This window comes from Onthophagus taurus, chromosome 8 (genome assembly GCF_036711975.1).
Source record: "Onthophagus taurus isolate NC chromosome 8, IU_Otau_3.0, whole genome shotgun sequence".
NCBI lineage: Eukaryota > Metazoa > Arthropoda > Insecta > Coleoptera > Scarabaeidae > Onthophagus > Onthophagus taurus.
Window position 1 is genome coordinate 16,676,741 of NC_091973.1, and position 13,672 is coordinate 16,690,412.

Below are 13,672 nucleotides of genomic sequence, written 5' to 3' on the forward strand. Positions count from 1 at the left end.
GAAGGACCAAATGAACGCGCAGTATAAGAAAAGAACTGGGTTTTAATAAAACGGTGCTGGTTCAGAGATATAAACAATGAAATTAAAGCGTAAAAAAGAATGTGGAAAAAAGTAGAATAAATAAAAGAAGGTGATTAAATTACTATTCTTACGTTTAATTTTCACTGCACTAAAGTACTGATTTTAAACGACTTTATCGATGCGCACAATACTGTAGTCGCGTTAAAAAAAGAGTGTGAGCGCATGCTCTCGTGTTAAGATAACACAGCCCAGTTAAGCGCACGCACATGCGTGTAAATAATTCTGAGGGTGACGCGGCGCGAACAGACAGAATAACAATAATAACTTTACTTTGCTTAATGACCAAATTCAAAACTTATATAAACCTATTTTCAAGTACCTAAAATCTGATTCTTCAAATATTTTATTATTCGCTTTGCTTTTTCTGGGTAAATCTACATGTTAAACATTTTTTTCTTTTATTTTTCTATTTTTTTGGGTCTCGACCGATCTAATAACTTAATTTTTTTTTGCTGTTCTTTTATTTTATATTTATTTTCGATATTTTTAGTATATTTTCTTTTACGTTTGAAGGGTTAGGTAGAAGATCAGTCTTCTGGCTGAACCTCGCCTTTCGTTGATTAGGTAACTGTATTTGTGTTTTGTAATGAAAGAGAAATAAAGACCTTTATTTATTTATTTTTTTTAGGCCCATCGACATCTAAGGTCATTGTTACATTCCGAAATTTTTATGTTATGTGTGGGTGACTTGTTTATGTGTAATGGGTTATGAGTTGCATACATTCGGAAACTTATTATTATTTTTATTTATTTTGTTTACATTTTGTTTGTTTATAACATTTTATTGTTTTCTCTTTCAGCAACATATTCTGAGTATTCCTTTTTTTCCTTTTAACTCCTATCACTTTAAAATTCTCCTTTTTGCTTTTGAGAGGGTGTCGTAAATTCATGATGTTATCTTGCGCAGACGTAATTTTTTTTGATATTTTCGATTTTTGGGTATAAAAGACCGTTCAAGTTTCTTCTTGGCCCTCTCTTTCTTACTATATTACCAGAGCAATACGTGTTCTCGAGTGTTAGAGAAATTTTGGTTGGTTCGCCATTTTTGGTTTTGGTGTAAAATTTTGTTTCTAATCCATATTTGTGGGATTCATCACTCGAAATAAAGTTTTGGAAAAGTGTTTTTCTTTTACCAAATTGTACGGAGATTCCGGATTTCAACGTATTTCATTACATTTTCTTCTGTCCTCTGGTTAAACCTCGAGCATCAGAGGTAAGCATTTTTGTAAGGTCTTTATTAATTAGTTTTTGGCATATTCGTTCACCCTTTCACATTTTTCTTTTGATTCTTAAACTAACAATCTACTAAATCTATCTTTAAAAAAAAAAAATCTAACTACTTTAAAAAAAAAATTTTCTAACTACTTTAAAAAAAAAATTATCTAACTACTTAAAAAAAAAAATTTTCTAACTACTTAAAAAAAAAAAAAAAATTACTAACTACTTAAAAAGAAAAACTATCCTACAAACAAAAATTCTTAAATCTAATATTTCCACGTTTCATTTTTTTTAATTTCTATATCCAGGTTTTTGTTGAGGGGAGCAACTTTTGGCATCTCTTATTGGGACAACTTTTTTTTATTGGTATTTTGGAACCATTGTCCAAGGGTATAATTTCCATTACATCCTAAGGATTCTAATTACTTTTGGAACAAAACAAAGAATATTACCTTACCTTTCCTGAGTCACCAGAATTTGTTGCTGAGGATTTATTTCGAATCGGACCGGTGATCAAGACTTGGAGTAAAGGTCAGATAGAACAACATAATATTATTATTTTGGTCATTGAAGAATTTGTATCTTATATATTTTTTTATTATTTTGATTTTCCTTAAGAAAATCTTTAAATTAATTAATCATTGGAACATCAAACTTTTCAATTTTTTTTTAATATCATTTCAATTTTTTTTGTAAATTCTTGTTTGGCGAGATTTTTTTTTAATTCTATTTTTGGCGTTGATTTTTTTTTATAATTTTTGATTTCACGTTGAGCTCAACCATACGGAGTCAGATGCGGATTAATTTTTCATTTTCATTTTTTTTGGTATATTGATTTAAATTTCCTTTCAGTTTTGACTTTAATTTTTTTTTTAAAGCTCGCAAACATCAATATAGTTTTTTTTTTGTTGTTTGAACCTAAAAGTTTACGGTTTTATAAAATTTTGTTATTAGTTTATTTTTTTTTACTTACCTGTTATTTACGGTAGTTTTAATAAATTTTGTCTGCAACTCAAAACCTATTTTGTTGAGCGTTTATGTTTTGTTGTGTTATTTGTTTATATCACCATACTCCATCATCTCACGTCACAGTTCGTGTTGTACGCGGGGTTAACTGTGTGGCGCCATATAAATACCCCTCCCTTCTTCACTGAGCCGGTCGAGGACTCGCGTACATCTCAGGGTGATAAAACTAGTTTTGTCCTTGTTGAAAATTTCGTTAATTTTTTTTTGTTTTGATTTAAAATCTTTTAACGCATTTGGCGTCATATCATTAAGGCCATCATAGTGTTTAGTAGACGTGACTCTTTCCTAAATGTAACTGTGTACATGAACAAAAGTGTAAAAGGACGGACAAACAGGTAAGTAAAATAAAATTATAATAAATTAGCAACAAGTGTAAAAGGACGGACAAACAGGTAAGTGAAAATAAAACTCTGTAATAAATAAATAAGCAACAACTGTAAATGGACGGACAAACAGGTAGGTAAAAATAAAAACTCTATAATAAATATATATAAAATGTAAATAGACGGACAAAACATGTAAGTAAATAGAAACTCTATAATGAATAAATAATAAATAAATAAATAGATAAAAGGTGTAAACGGACGGACTCACAAATAGGTAAATAAATACTCTATAAATTAAATTAAGTTATATTTTATTACGTAAATCTGCCTCTTTAACAAACGATAGGACTTTTTTAATAATTTGCGCGGATAAGTTGAATGGGGCCTCGAGATTGATGTTAACGCGGTCTCCGAGGCTTGTATAGCGACGACAATTCAGGATAATATGTGTGACGGTCAGAGACTCGTCACACTCGTCGCATCGAGGTTGCTCCTCTCCCTTTAGAAGGTGAGAGGAGGTTAAGGCCGAATGTCCCAGACGGAGCCGGTGGTATAGAACCTGGTCCTCCCGAGACAGAGAGACGGGGAATCTCCAGCCCTCCACCTCAGGCTTCACCACGCGAAAGCTCCTGTTGCCACCTCGCCGTCATTCGCTGTTTTAAGTGGTTCAGAACAGTTATCAATTCAGGAGCGGGCGTTTCGGTATCGACCGTCGGGACGTTCCCCGCGTCTTCGATCCAGGGCTCGGGGCCCCCGGCTTCTATAGATACTATCGCGGGCAATGTAACAGCCATCTCGCGCTGCAAGTCGGCCAAACGCACTGCACACGGTCGGGTAATGGTCGGTCTAAGGTCGTACCGCAGCCCCACCTCGAAGATACATCCGCGAACCGGATGGTGCGGTCGCGCGCTCACTTTCGAGGCATACGACAATAGCGCCTTCTTCCTCCTTTTCCACAGGGACGGTACGCCACACTCGCAGTATAGACTGCTTGTGGGGGTTGTGGGAAAGGCCCCGATGGCGTACTTCAGTCCCAGGTTGTGGATCGGATCGAGTTTTTTGAGCAGGGATTGTCTCGCCGACGCGTACGCTACCGCCCCGTAATCGAGGGTCGGCAGCAGGAGAGCGTGATGAAGCCTCAACAGCACAGACGAGTCCGCTCCCCACCGAATACCCACCACCATTCGAATGGTGTTCAATGCCTTCTAAAGAGTTGTAGTAATTAAATAATTTTAGCTGTTATGTGCAGTAACATTCAATACGATTTTTTAGAGGACAGGGCTGGTTCACTTACCGACCATTGATTAACCACGCTGTTAAATGTTCTTTTCTTCACTAGCTAGACTTCGGTTAATCGGGACAGCCTTTCTTCAAGTCGCACAATTTGTTTTCACTCTCCCCTTCGATCGGTTTTAATACACAGTTCTCACTTATCTTAACGACACACGGTAATTTAAATCTTATTCGTGGGTATGGTATGACCGAAAATTAAATCACAATGTCTCCAAAAATTGAGACCAACTTCTCAAAAAAAACAAGAACTGGTTCGCCCCCACCCTCAAGCAATGGAACGAACCAAAACCAAATAATAACGAAAATAAACAATAATGAGAAACTAATAATGTGATGCGTGAACATTAACTCTTTATAAAAATTAAAACGCAAAGACAGACGTGTTGTCTGGTTGATTGCTTATAATGGAATAATATTTACATCGAAATCAACAAAAATGGTAACATAGGTAATTTATGTTAATAAGGTAATTTGATAAAAGTTATAATTTCTATGTGAAGGTAGGCTGTGTACGCTACAGTTACTCCCCCTTCCACAAGAAAACCAAACGTAAAAAGCAATATTAAAAGTACGAAAATAAAAGATAAGTTAGCAAGAAAAATTAAAGTGAACTTTGAATTGTTTTTTGGTAGACAATGCGTCGTTACTATGGCAGTTATTTGACTTGTCATTAAGTAAAAATGCGGGTTTTAAACGATTTATATTTATAGGTAAGTCCTTATTATTTTTTGAAATTATGAATGTCGTTCGAAGCCTTTTAAGAATTTTAAAAGGGCCTTCGTAACGAGGGGTAAGTGAAGGTTCCATGCCTTCAATTTTGATAAAAACGTAATCAGATTTAAAAAGATCTTTATGAAGAAAAGGTTTGTCTCGTGAATGAAATGACGTTTCGATTGGTTGTAGGTTTGAAAATGTTTCACGCAAATTCTGCAAAATGGGTTTCGTCTCTAACGAATGTTGTGATTTTATGAAGAATTCACCAGGTAGTCGGAGAGGTTGGCCGTAAACAAGTTCGGCAGAGGAACAGCCAAGGTCTTCCTAAAGGGAAGATCTGAGGCCTAAAAGAACATCGGGAAGATCGTCATACCAGTTGCTCTTGCTACCTCTGGCAATTAAGGCTGTTTTGAGAGTTCGATGGAATCTCTCCAAAATGCCATTACTTTACGGATGGAAAGAGGATGTGTGAATCTGGCGAGTGATGGAGTGAGGTATTCCGAACCTAGAGAAATAATTTCGAAAGAGAGTATCGACTATCGTTGAAGCGGCGATATCTTTGAGCGGAAAAGCTTCTGGCCAGCGAGTGAAGCGGTCAATTGCAGTGAGTAAGTACGTATAGCCTTTAGAAGGTGTAAGAGGGCCAACTAAGTCGATATGAACGTGATCAAATCTGCCACTTGGTATAGGGATTTTTTGGATAGGTGATTTTGTATATTTGTTCACTTTGGCTCGCTGGCATGGTAAACATGTCTTTGTCCACCACTGAATATCTTTTGACATATGTGGCCAAAAGAAACGGGATTTAAGGTTATGAACCGTTGCACGTATTTCGAAATGTGAAATATTGTGAAATTTCTGGAAAATGATTTTTCTAAATTTATCTGGCACGTAAATTCTTCGCAATGGTGAAGATATTTCGCATCAAAGTTTAAAATCTGATTCTTCAATTTTTTGCTGAGATAAACGAAAATTGCGTAAATGTTTGTTGAAAAATTGTTTATTGAGTAAGTGCGTTAATTGTATATCCTGGTCTTGAGCAATTTTAATAGATTTTAAATCTGGATAATCGGAATTAAGGGATTCAACATTGATGCGCGACAAAGTATCTGCCACAACGTTCGAATCTCCTTTAATATATTTAAGCTCAGATGTGAACTGGGTGATATAACTCAGATAACGAATTTGTCGAGGAGTTTTTTCGGTTTTTGAAACTATTGAATTAATTAAAGGTTTGTGATCAGTGAAAACAATGAATTGATTTCCATGCAGAAAATGTTTAAGGAACTTTATCGCGGAATAAATCGCTAAAAGTTCTCTGTCAAAAATAGAATAATTAATCTGGCTTGGAGTTAATTTTTTAGAAAAGAAAGCTAAAGGTCGTGTTTCGTTGTCTGAAGTTTGAGCAAGAACTGCTCCCATGGCACTATGCTACTTGAGGCATCCGTTGTTAAAGAAAGCATAGCTTGGGGTGATGGATGAGCAAGGATGGCAGATTTAGCTAGTTCATTGTTAGATGTTGTAAAAGAAATGTAGTGTTCAGTCGACCAAGTTGATATTAATTTCTGTTTCTTGGAATATAGGGTATTCGATAAATTATATAATATAGAGGACCCTGTGGGAAGAGTCACCAATTTGTGGGACAATTTAAAAAGAGATTAAAACCAATTTTAGTTACAACGTGACTTGACTTTTTATTTTGTTATAATAATAATAAACAAACTTTTTGTATCACTATGGATTTACAATTTTTGTTTAAAAAAGAACTTATTACTATGATTTATTCATTTATGATTTAATTTATAATTGTGGTGGTTGCCACATATATTCCCTCCCACAACAGGAAATGATAATGGCTATAAAAGGAAAAGGAGTAACGAAACATTCAGTCTTGAATTGAAAGACGCTGTTTTTATTACCAATATTTCGATTGAGTAGAAGTGAGCTTTTTTGAATAAAAAGCAAGTGGTGCTGTAAAATTATCAACTGCTTGCGAAAGAACGGCTCCCATAGCAGTGTCGGAAGCGTCTGTGGTTAAATGTAAAGCAGCACCAGGGCAACGATGAGCTAAAGCGATCGAATTTGCTAAAGCACTTTTGGCCGAAACAAAAGAATTGGAATTTTCTTGAGACCAAAGTATAAGTTGTGTTTTGGAACGAAGGGAAGTTGCCAAATTATAAAGAGGTGAAAGTAGTTTATCATCCCTAAAAATCTTTGAAGTTCCTTTAAATTTGTAGGTTTTGGAAAATCATTAATAGATTTTACTTTCAATTGAATCAGCGCCAATGGTTAGGTTTTTAACATTGGCGATGGTAAAAATGAAAGGAAAAGTCCTTCTTAGATTGAATGAAACTGTTAGTTGTTTTTTGCCGTAGGTTTTAATTGTTGTACCATTGGCAGCGGAAAGCGAAGAGATGGTATCTTGTTTTCGATTTGAATAAAATTTAAAAGGTAATACAGAAACATCGGCTCCAGTGTCAATTAAAAAATTTAGATTATTTTGGTTGTCGAAAATGAAAAGACACGAACTTGTAGGATTGATCGAAAAGAGCAGAGGAATTTGACCTACCACGCGAATGTTGGGATGAGGAGCGCGATCTACTTCTGGAGTGATGGCAACTACGACAGGTATATTGTTGTCATCACGTTTGAAATTTACTAAAGACATTTTATCCTCTAGAGACGAAAGTCGTTGGGATAAGGCTTGAATAGTGACTGAAAGATTTTGAAGAGATGCTGTTATATCTTCTTGGGAACGAGTCGCGGGAGAGGAATTAGACGAAATTTTATGAATTTCGGGTATGTAAGTTGGATTGGGTGAAAGTTGCAAAGCTTCCCATATTTTGTATCACCTTCGGAATTCTTTTTTGCTAAAGCCTCAATAGCAATTCTCTGCTGACTACCTGTGAACCGCCGGCAGTAAACAACATTGATCTATAAAATTCTGACGGCTTTTGATCACCCATTTGAGAATTTGACAGTAAGTCATCGAGACGTCTTTCTTCACTCGAAGAAAGTCTGTCAATCAAAATTTTTTTGAGTGACAAATACAAATTATCTACCGGGGGATTTTGAATAACGTCTAAAATTAATGTAATGACATTGTTTGGTAGATGAGTTAGAACTAAATGATATTTTGTTTTATCGTTTTGCAGCCGTGACAAAACGAATTGTGATTCAATAATCGTAAACCACGCTGCTGGATTTGAAGTCCAAAAAGGCAGTAAAGTAAATTTCGTAATAATGTCCATGTCAAAATTGTCGTCGATAGTAGCATCCACCATTCTAAAAAATTATATTAATAATGAAAATAAAACTGTTGGATGTCAAATATGACAATTGATAAAGAATATATAATGTAATTCGCTGCTTTTTCGTTTAAATTTTCTTAGTTAAGAAAGAATAACTAAAGCCTTACACAAACCGTCCTTCACAAATCCAAAGGAAAAATATAACGGGTAGCTAGTAGGGGCTGCAAGGCAGTTTTTAAACGCAGTAGTAGCAGCGAAGGGGTTGGGGCAGCTGGGCTGTTGCTCTGCTGTTGTCTGGAGCAATGTGGTTGTTAATGGTCGGGTTATAGGGTTGGACTCAGGTTGGTTTTTGCTGGAGGTTCAAAAAACTTCGTTCGGCGTCACCAATAAAGAGTTATAGAAATTAAATAATTTTAACTCTTTTTAAAAATTAAAACGCTAAGACAGGCGTGTTGTCTGGTTGATTGCTTATAATCGAATAATATTTACATCGAAATCAACAAAAATGGTAACATAGGTAATTTATGATAATAAGGTAATTTGATAAAAGTTATAATTTCTATGTGAAGGTAGGCTGTGTACGCTACACCTTCTTACCGCGAGTTAAGAGATCTTCCACGTGATGCGTCCATCGCAGCCCTTTGTCCAGGATTACGCCCAGGAAGCGCATCGACTGGACACATTCGATTGGCGAATCCATTATTCGCAATCTAGGGTCGGCATGCTCGCGGCGCAATCTGCAAAAATAGCGTTGTCGTTAGCTTTATCGATTGCCATTTGTAGCGTATACTCCATTTCAGCCATGTTACTCCAGCCGTAGAAAATTGCCAAGTCGTAGACGTAGAGGCATCTACCGACGTCGGCATCCAGACCAGAGGCTCAGGGTTGAGCCCTGCGGTATACTGTTTTCGAGTATTCTACGTTCCGACAGACAATTTCCTACACGAACTCGAAAGTTTCTGTTTTCCAGGAACGAGGATACGGCCACGGGGAGTCTTCCACGAAAACCTCACTCGTGGAGTTGCTCAAGAAAAATGTATCTCCAAGTCATGTCGTACGCTTTTTCTATATCAAAGAAAACGGCAACCAGATGCACCCGCTTGAAGAAAACGTCCTGAACGGAGCGTTCCAGGAGTTGTAGAGCGATCCCGCCTGAAACCAAACTGATGGTCGGCGAGGAGCCGCTTACTTTCTATCACCCACATTTTTTCTGGTCACTTAGCTTTAATAATGGAATTTCAAACTCCTACGGTTAATAAAGGTAAATGGTATAAAACGTTTGCACCGACAACGGTGTCATCAGAAATTGCATCATTCGCATGTAAACATGAGAAGAGAATGCACGATCATCCCAACATCGAGGCCATCCAGCTTCTCGACAACGAGGATGTCCTACGTCGCCTTCAGAGGATGAAGCCGTTCGATTTAGTGAGCTAGTGCCCTAGTCGATTCAAACGCGAGCAATAGTGCGGAATTATAACAAAAACAATAATACCCAATACGTGTGTTCCGCGTATCGCAGTGTGCGCGTTTTTGTGTTTTGGTCTTAAAATGGTAAACATATGACAATATTTATCTTTATTATGGGTAAAGCAGACTGGACCACTGGGAAAAGCTGCAAAACATTATCTAGTTTAATTTAGTGTTAAAAATAAGTAACTAATTAGTATGTATTTACTAGGTGTTATACAATTGTGCTATGCATAATACAGAAAAAAAAAAAACCAACAACGGTTGGGGGCTCGAAACTTTTTTTGATATTATTTCAAATTATGACTTGATGATATGAAACCACACCTTAACTACAAAGCAACCACTTTAAATAATATCTTAAGGGATGCTGCTAAGTTTGCTTTTCTAACTATAACCGTCAATATTAATAAACGCGATTCACTGTCCTTATCTTGGTACAATTCGGAACTTAAACAACATGAGGAAAAACTTAGTTTTCTTTGTGATTTATACAGATTCCATAAAAATTCGTACACACTTGCTGAACGTAACAAATGTCGTAAATCTTATAAGTTAGCAGTTAGTCAAGCTAAAAGAAATGCTACTGACAAATTTATTTTGAATCACACAAATCAGTCTTCTGATATTTGGAAAATAATCAATACTAATAAAGCCTCTCAAAGAGTCAAGGAATTGGATAGTAATTTAGATACTAAAAAACTTAATGATTTCTTTTTGAATATCCCTGGTAAATTAGCTAATAATGTAAGTGGTGGTGCTGATTCTTTGTCATTATTTATTGAACATGTTAATTGTGCTAATAATAAATATTTTACATTTCAACCTTTCTCTCAAGTGGAGGCCCGGGACTCCTTCGATGCCCTCAAATCTGGAAAAACTGTCGATTTCTTTGGTCTAAATTCAATAATGTTAAAAAAAGTTAAAAATTGTCTGATTCCAGTATTGACTGCTTTGTTTAACCAGTGTATTTTGAAGATAATAATATTTTTAATAAACAACAATTTGGTTTTAGAAAGGGAACGTCCACCGCTCGATGGTTTCCAGACTTCAAAATACACCGAACCAAGTTTTTTAGATCTCACAAAAGCTTTTGATTGCGTATCTCATTCAATTTTGATTCGTAAATTGTATGCGTATAATGTCGCCCCAGAGGCATGTAAACTTTTGTCATCCTATCTTACAAATAGAAAACAATTTGTTAAATTTAACTCTTTGGTATCTAACCCTGGAATTATTGATAGTGGGGTTCCCCAGGGGTTAATCTTGGGCCCTATCTTATTTTTAATATATATAAATGACTTGCCTTCATTTTTGAATCCTGAAAAGTCAATTATGTATGCAGACGACACAAGTTTGTTAAATAAACGTTAAATAAAAAATAAATAATTCATCTAAAGCAAAAGCTACCGAAAATAATAATTTAACCTTCCAGGACTCGCGCCACGTTCTACAAAATAAGTGTAGTTTGTGGATTTTTTTTTTTTTGCGTTTCTGGGCTCTGAGGTATTCTTTTAGTGAGTCATTAGACGTCAGTGTGAGAAGTCGAATGAATATTTGTCTACTGGAGCACTGAGTTCCACGCGCGTCATCATGTAAGTATTTTTTTTCCTGTGAGAATCGTTCTTGAGATAATTACTTTTATTGTTTACTCCGGGGTAAAGGCTGTCCTAAACAAATAAAGCTTTGAGGTCGATTGTGTTGAAAACAAAAGCCGATTGGAAAAAATATTATTCTTTATTTTCGATTTAGAATTAATTTTTCTACCAGAAAAGTTAGCAACTTTTTGTTTTTATTGAACTTTTAGTTGTTATCCCCGACACCGACAACGAACTTTGAACTAGATTATTTCGAAAACAAAGGATCGTAAAAAATGTATTCTTTCATTTCGACTTCAAAAGTTCTATTTGGGGTTTCTTTGGTGCTTTACATTTGAACACTCAATTTCTCTGAGTTTTATTAGTATCATATGAATCTATCCCTCCCAAGAAAACATGTAATACTTTTCACTTAGGTCTACTAGAAGAGTGACAAATCCGCTAAACTGGCTACTCAACGATGATTCTGATTTAGAGAAAGAAAATCAGTGTGATGATGATGACAGTTCTGAAAGTGAAGATGAACAAATTAGTTACAGTGAGCATGACACAGAAAGCGAACAGAACTATGACTTGGGGTCGAGTGAAGATAGCGATGAAAGTTCTGATGAGTCTATGTTACTGGACAATGACTATTTCATCGGAAAAGATAAAGATTGTGCCTGAAAAAAAAATGTTTTAGCCGTAATTCTAAGACTAAAGGAAAAACCATCATAACAACTCGTCCTGGGCCAAAAGGAGAAGCTAAGGGTGTTACAAGTGAATTATCTGCTTTTGAAAAAATTATTGACACCAATATAATTGACAATATTGTGACAATATATTGACTATACTAACATTTACATAAACTCTCAACCTGAAAAACATGAAAGAAAAAGAGATACAAAGGAAACATCGCATAATGAAATAGTGGCATTGTTAGGCTTACTCTACTTGATTGGCGCGAAGAAAGCTAATCATACAAACGTGAGGGAACTCTGGGCTAAGGATGGCACAGGGATGCAGATCACAAGAGTAACAATGAGTAACAAAAGATTCCTCTTTTTATTGTCATGCCTTCGATTTGATGACAAATCAACGAGAGACGAAAGAAAAGCTACCGATAAACTTGCTGCAATTCGAATGGTCCTTGATGGATTTGTGGACAATTGCAAGAGTAGTTACAGTCTGAGTGAGTTTGTCACAATAGATGAAAAACTTCAAGCTTTTCGTGGTCGTTGCCGCTTTATCCAGTACATACCTAACAAACCAGCGAAGTATGGGATAAAGCTATTTGCCCTCACAGATGCTAAAACATTCTTCACTGGAAATGATGAAGTTTAGTGTGGTAAACAGCTACCGGGTCCCTATGATGTAAGCAACTCACCTTCAGATGTAGTTCGCAGACTTGTCCATCACATTGAGGGTACCAAGAGAAACATCACTACCGATAATTGGTATACTAATTATAACCTGGCAAAGTATCTACTGGAGAAGAAATTAACATGTATCGGAACAATGAGAAAAAACAAACGGGAAATTCCCCCTGAATTTTTGCCTCAGAAAAATAGGCCCATCAATTCCTCATTGTTCGGATATCAAAAGGATGTTACTTTGGTATCGTATGTACCAAAGAAAAGTAAGGCTGTAGTGCTGCTTTCTACCATGCATGACAAAGGTGTCATAGATGAAGAAACACAGAAGCCAGAAATAATCCTGGATTATAATTCTACAAAAGGAGGTGTAGATACCGTAGACCAAATGTGTAGTTATTATTCTGTTGCACGTATCACAAGGAGGTGGCCTTTAGTAATATTTTACAGTCTCTTGGACATAGCCGGTATAAATGCCCAAGTAATTTATTTTTCCAACAAAAAAATACCGAGGAGGTTATTTTTGAAGAACCTGGCATTTTTCCTTATGAAACCATATTTCATGGAAAGAGCTAAAGTGCATTCCCTGCCGGCAGATATCTCAATCTTCCTTCAACAATACAAAGGTCCTGAAGACAGAGTTGTCGAGGAGCCTTCTTTCAAGAGATGTGTTAGATGTGTGACATGTGGACGTGCAAAGAACGTAAATACTACAATAAGATGTGGATCTTGTAACAACTTTGTTTGTAAGAAACATGTAAACATCACATATCTATGTGAAAAGTGTAAGGGTGTGGGGGACAGTGATTCAGAGTAAATAAGTCAACAAATAACCGCATTGATCAAAGAATCAATGGAATTATTCTAACAAGTGGTAACAACATTTATGAGTTCTCTGTTTAGTAATACACATCCCAAAATAACATTATGAGTAAAGTAGTAGGGATTATTATTAAGATTTATACATTTAAGATATTTAAGTTTATAATAATAATTATTATTAATATTAGTTATTAAAAATAAAATAATATTACTAAAAATTATTTAGTATCAATTACAAAAGACCAGAACAAAAACCTAGACATTAATATTCAATTCAAAGTAAGTAATCTTGGAGGAAAGAGAAATGAAAAATGAAGCACACAGTGCGCCGCGCGAGTACTGGAGTAAAAATCTTAGCGCGAGTCCTGAACATGTTCGTGTTCATTTCGGCTAGATATTGGTTTACAGGTAATCAGCTAACGATGAATAATGATAAAACAGTATCAATGACCTTTTCACTAAAGCACACAGATAAAAGTTTGGATTCTGATGATAGTTTCAGATTTCTGGGCGTGCATGTT